This window comes from Dreissena polymorpha, chromosome 2 (genome assembly GCF_020536995.1).
Source record: "Dreissena polymorpha isolate Duluth1 chromosome 2, UMN_Dpol_1.0, whole genome shotgun sequence".
Lineage (NCBI taxonomy): Eukaryota > Metazoa > Mollusca > Bivalvia > Myida > Dreissenidae > Dreissena > Dreissena polymorpha.
The window spans coordinates 19,549,327-19,556,261 of NC_068356.1; positions in this window are offsets into that span (position 1 = coordinate 19,549,327).

Below are 6,935 nucleotides of genomic sequence, written 5' to 3' on the forward strand. Positions count from 1 at the left end.
ACAGTTCTCTGTGTGCATTACAACTTAAGTCGGGCAGAATTAAGTGGCCCTCGTGTGGTTTATCAAGCACTGTGTTAAAAATAAATTTCATTTTCAGTTGCGTGTGTTTGGCAAAACCTTAATTGGGAATACCGCCAACAATTTGCTCTCGTTCGATGCGCAGCGGAAGTATTTATACTCTAAATTGACACCACATATACCTGTTGTATCGAGAATGGTAAGGTTTCACATACTCCTTTCATTGAAATTCCGTCAAATTTGCTATAGGTTAAGTTTTTTTTGCGACGATGGTTCATCACGAGATCAGCTACCTTCGTAACAACTAGTAGCTTTTAGTGTCTTTGAGGTTGACTTAAGATCATAGCCGTAGGGGCAACCCGCAATATCCTTGGACTTGTACGTGTTCAATTCGTTGAAACTGTCTAAGCCCCACACATAAGAACAACATTCAAGATTTTAAAATACGCGACTTTGAACAGTTTCCTATATGCCTAAACTCCTATTTAATTCCTGGACAAATCAATACACGTGGATTCCAGGATGAAATCCGCAGATCATGAACATGATTAATCAATCAATATCGCGCATACTTATGACTCGGTAAATCCATGGAGCAAACATGTAACCATACATCAGAGCCAGTCTTCAAATCCAAACATCGATGGAGTTGTTGAGTATCATATTGACAGCACAGCAATACAAGTGTATTTTATATTATCTTTAGCCGTTCAAAGGTGCAAAAAACTAAACAGTTTCCACTTTGGCTTAAGAGGGACAGCTGAACAACACAATTTGAGGTGGTTAACTCTATTTTATCAAAATGAATTTTTTCAATCATTTATGATAGCTTAAATTGCACGTGTCGCTTTTTTTTTTTTAAAGAAAAGCAACTTTAACAATTTTGTTTCAAACTAATAAAATTTTGGAAACTGTATTCAATGCAGAAAAGCTTGTTTCACATAAAATTATTGATGAATGATACTGTTAGTGTGACAAATAATTTACAGGGGTGTCGCTGTCCACTGCCATAGTCCAATGTCACCAAATTGGACAAAATTATGGAAGTGCCAACAATGTTTTAATTCAAATTTGAAGACAACATCTAAATTTATTTACAAATATTATCAAAATAGTATTAAAATGGTTGCTTAAATGCCTCTAGCAAACAGTTGCTATAGTACTGACAGACCGGTTTAAAGGCGTGCCATTCAAAATAATAAAAAAACCATTTTAAGTAATGGAAGCCATAACTATTCAAACGGCACTGTTCAGAGCTTTTTTCCGTCTGTAAAAATGTCCGTTTTTCACATTTTTTGAAAATCGCTACCGGTACGACTTATACATTATATTAGTTTGCGACTAAAATATTCGCAATTTTAAAAAAGTTCTCGACTCGTTTTTTTTCACAATTTGAACGATTCGCGACTCATTTATCACAAAATGCGGTGGCCATGACTGTATTTTTGTGTATTTATTTATTTTTGTTGGTGAACAAAAATAGCAATAGTAGAAAACAAAATATCATAAAAAACAAATAAAACCAAAAACATTGCATACCTTTTATTTATATGGGGAGATGAAAACATTGCACACCATTTATTTAGATGGGGAGATGTGAAGCTGCGAACCATTGCCGAGGGTGATGACTTCTTAGAGTTTCATGAGAGGCAGACAAAAACACGCACTGGTGATAATCTGGGCGACTACAGGAAGGTCAACCCCAATTTATGGTCTTTCTTAAAAAAACAATCACCATACCTGCCCGCACCAGCAAACGAACTCTAGAGCTTTTTAACACTCAGATGGCTTTCTATGCTATCGTGCAACCCTAATTAGGTTTATACTAATAACAAAATGTTCCTTCTCTGATATTTATAGCAAGCAAGTTTATGAAGATACTGACACGTTTTCTCGTATTTATCGAAGAATCGAAATTGTGTATAATTGTCGTATGAACACATCTGTAGAGACTCGTGGGTAATTCTATGCTACATGTATTTTATATACTGAACTAAATCTATCTATCTATTCGCATCAGATAAAATGTTTTTTATTCATTTAGTAGTTTTCTGTTTCACAGAAAAATATCATAAGCAAGTGAATATAACGTTTCGTTCATTAATTGTCTGGTACTACATCATCTGACGGTTTATTCTAGTTCTCGATTCATCAACGGTTATCTCTTAAAATTTATTTATTTATTTATTTATTTATATAAACTTGATTGAGTGTCTATGGACGGTCCATGAAACATGAGAAATGTGTATGCATGTATCGAGGAATATTGCATGACATCTATGCATAAATCAAATAGATTTGTCCAAGACCAACCAAAGACGATAGTCGTAATTCGGCTCACGACAGTATTCATTTACATATTTTCATCGGTGGCACAGTCAACGTTGAAATATGCAGAGACATTGATGCATATTGCAGACATCGACATTTTATTACAAATGCCCTTATATATATAATAAATCCCCATTATGTCGTTAATATATGGACCAAACAAGTAATAAGGTGTAATGTTCACTTCACCGCACACATAAATTACGTTTGGAGTGCAGTTTGATTCCAGTATATTTGATTTATGGATTATAAAAATGCTGTCTGTTAACGTTTTCAAACGCTTCTGCTGCTTCATTAAAAACAATCTGCGTCAATCGACTAAACGTCGCGAGAGAAATATGTGATGCCTCGTGAGGTCTCATTTTGTCCAGGGTTTAAGACAAACAAAAGCCGTGTATTTTATCAATACATATTGTGTTCATGTTGTATCAAACCTTCAGAGATATAAAGGCAGTTTAAATGACGTTTACTATCTATTCGTATCGTTTCATAAATAAAAAACCTATCAATGATTGATAATACGTTCCTTTATCAAGTATTACTTTGATTGGAATTACGTTCATAATGGTTTACTGACTTCAAAATGTTAGGTGCTCTGTTTAGTTATTTTTTTAAACATAGTATAAACTCTAAATACTTATTATATGCGTTGTTACTAATGCACCTAAAAGCAGGTTGGTTTTATATTTAGTCTCTCTTAGAATTGTTTACAAAAACGAGAAATCAAATGACATTAATACGTCATAGTGTTTTTTTCGTCATATCACTTTGCATTTAAAGGCTGCAGTCCAATTAAATTACCTCGATAGTCATATGCAACGCGACAATAAAAAGTGATTGAAGTCAGTACACAGATGGTGCAGAAGTATGTTGTCGGTATTCTAATTTAGTATTGTATACCGGTAATGAATGCATATATCTTATTCCAGATCGCATTGAGCGACGGCATAAAACTGAAGCACAGAAAGCGTATTTCAATACCTCGCTTGGTGGTATTTATGGGTTGGGTTTCGAAGTATATGCATGTAACAAATTAACTCATTTAATTTACATAATTATTATGAACGATTGGTATGAATCACGTTATACGTTTGTTAGTCGTATGTTTAAAACAAGATTATTAAAATGTGTAGTTTAAACACACGAAACGTGTGTTATTTCCCAGAATGTTCAGTGTGCACTTTCTTCATTACAGATTTTTTTGTGTTTTATTTTTCCGACATTAGCTTAAAGAAATGACACCAAACTGTTGTTCGTAATAACCATATAATAACTAATGATGTTTTAATTCGTACTGTATCAAAACAACATACAACATTGGATATACCAGTAACCAATTACCAATATCGTTTAAATGCCAGTAAATCTATGCAATTTCGTAGACCATGCATTTAATAAAACCTCGCAGTGTAATCAAACACATAAAGAAAAATAATTTAAGTTACCGTGATGATAATATAATGTATTACTATTATGTTTCATTTAATACCAGACGACTAAATACGATATTTTGCATTTTTATGCACAAACACATAGTATATATTTTTTGTTAAGGAAAATTGTATTCATCTTTATTATTCATTTGATTTTTCGAAATATTATCTAAAGTGCTTTTTAATGGGACGGTTAAATAAAAAAAACACAACTAATTTTAACATTTTAAAACATTTTTGATATTATTCAATAACTCCAAATGTCTTTTTAACGCGAATACACACGAAAGTACTACACTATTTTAAACTACATTACACAAACATTAGCAGATGTTAAAATACATAAAAATGCATAAATACGTCAATATTTTAAACAACATATAATCAAATTGTTTTTGAAAGTAAATATAATTGTTTACATAGATGATTATAATTTATTCGTTGGAACGATTACTCCTTTAAATAACTACTGAATATTGGGTACACACGTTCATTTCGTACATATACGAGAAAATCAATGCTGTTGTAGTGGGCTTATGCCATGTTAAGAAGTATTAAAGCTTGTGTACCACCTAATTGAGACACCTACAAGCTACATGTATCCGAATTTCTTAAAATAAATCAAATTTGTATTTTTTAACGCCATAAACGCGTGTACATTAAATTGTGTTACACACATCACTTGTCGTTTTCTATCAAGGCTAGTAACCTTGTTGGACTTTAAAGCTCAAACTACATATTTTTTATCTTTATTACATATCTTTGACTGCTTCTCCTGATACTATACTTATTCTGGTTGTAAAAGAGATAATTTTTTGTTCGCTTTGATGTATTCTCCAGCCATACACGGTTCTTGTCAAATTGAGCCATATATTTTTAAGCAGAGCAAACTCTCGCCAGAGGAATGGACAAAGGATCTTTGAAGTCTGTATTCGATTTCTATTGTTCCCATTGCCGGCGCAATGTGACAAAGCCATCAATTTTCGAGGTAAATGAATATAATTATAATGGAACGCACGTATAATATACTTACAAACTCTCGTTCGATATCAAAAGATAGACTTGTTTGTGTACATCATTGTTTCGTTCATAGACAAATTTCAATGCACAAAGCAATTCAATAGTACATTACACAAACTGAGTTGATTGCAGCAATTTTGGGGAATTCGTTTCGACCCTAATTATGTTAGTAGAGTAGTGCTTCAAAATATCCGTAAGTAATCACACAGAATTTACCATACAACGATTTACAAACAATATTTTAATATAATAATTATTATCAGAAGTATAATTATAATTGCTTTCATTATTAATATTCATAATTTCATCAAATTGTAATAGAAACAAATCTAAATACGGATGAAAATATCTTTCTTTAATTTGACATTGCTAACATGTCACGTAAGAACGGTTATCTACAAGGGACATGTCGCTGTTGCAATAGAGAAAGTGGTTTCGTTTACAACACACGAAAGACGCTGTTGTCGGCTAATCGGAAATGTTTTTGGTTCACAAATACGTTTGGTGGTGTTCGCATATTTCAAGAAAGAAGCTTTAAAAAGACACATGACTTCCGATATGTTAGGTTTAAGGTATTCATTAACATAATGCATATGAGCCAAATATTATTAAAAATGATTCATTTACTTTCCAGAAATATTGTCGTTTAAAGACACATAAAAAATATTAAGATTCTTAGAGGAAAGAACAGTTACATTTAAATAAATCAGTTTGATTCTGATACATCTTTAAAGAAAGTTGTGACTTACGATCGTCTAAATAAGTAAGCTGATATCCGCGACAGAATCAAACCGATTTTTAGGAATACCGGAAATAGGTCAATGTACCAGGACCTTGTTACATGAAAACCGTTTATTCTCAGCATACACCATTAATCTATGATCTTACCAATAATTATGCTGTCAAGTCTCGAGGTAAAGAGACCTCAAATGCATCTGATATCAAGGGTTACGGTTATATAAGCAATATTTCATTAATCTTATAATAAGTTCAAAACGAAGTGACGTTTGATGTGTACTTATTCTTCTGTTCGATTATTAATATATATTTAGATGGTAAATGTCCCTCAATACATAATTAATTCAAGATTCGCAATATGTAAAAGTGAACAATCGGTTCTTTCTGAAAGACACAACAACAATTACTTGCACACTATAGATAGACAGACAGACAGCATACAGTTTATAAACAGAAAGAAAGAAGTGAGTATTATCCATTTAATTAGAGTCGGTTTATTAATGACTGCCAATAGGCAGTGGAGATGAACAATTACACAATCATGTTGTAAAAGGCAGAACGTACACCTAATGCTTCTTTTATAGAGGAAGTTAATTTGATAAGTTCAGTTCTATTTACACTTTTCAATAACTGTATATATTTAAACACTGATAGTCGTATAATATACGTCTTTATCATATACTTTTGTCTTAAATCGGAAAAGCAAGGACATATAGATAAAAAAAATGGTATTCGTTTTCTATATCGAATGTGTTGCTATTTAAACAGTACAAGCAATATCTTTCATTTCTAGGTTTATTAATGTGTCTCCCAGTCTGGATTAGTAAAGGATTGGCAGACATTTTCAATCTACAAAAATAATATCTTAGGCTTCTAGGGACTTCATTTAAATATGTTTCATATTCTAAGGTAACTTTGAACTGCCTATACATATCGAGCACAGAGCTACGTTCCAGGGAACGAGACCATTCTTGTTTAACGTTATCTATTACCCTATTTTTAAAGGTACATACACATATATTTACATCTACATGTAAATACTGTGTATTATTAAATAAGAAAGTAAGCCCATATTCGTTAAGCATATTTCTTACATTGTGTACCAGATTTCGGTTACCATCGTCATAATCGGCTACAGCATGGGAATAGGTACGATTCAAGATAATATTATCAGTCGAAATAATCTTAAGCCAATAATTTAAAATGCGAACTTAGCGATTTATAAACAGAGAATATAATTGAAGCTTTTCTTTGGATAATATTCCCATAATAATAATACTATGCTCTGATAGAAAGTGTTGTATAATGATGAATCGACAAATAAAGGCACATATAGGCAATATTGTATTTCAAATAATTATTTCAATTTAGGACACTTTTTCTGAATAAATTTTA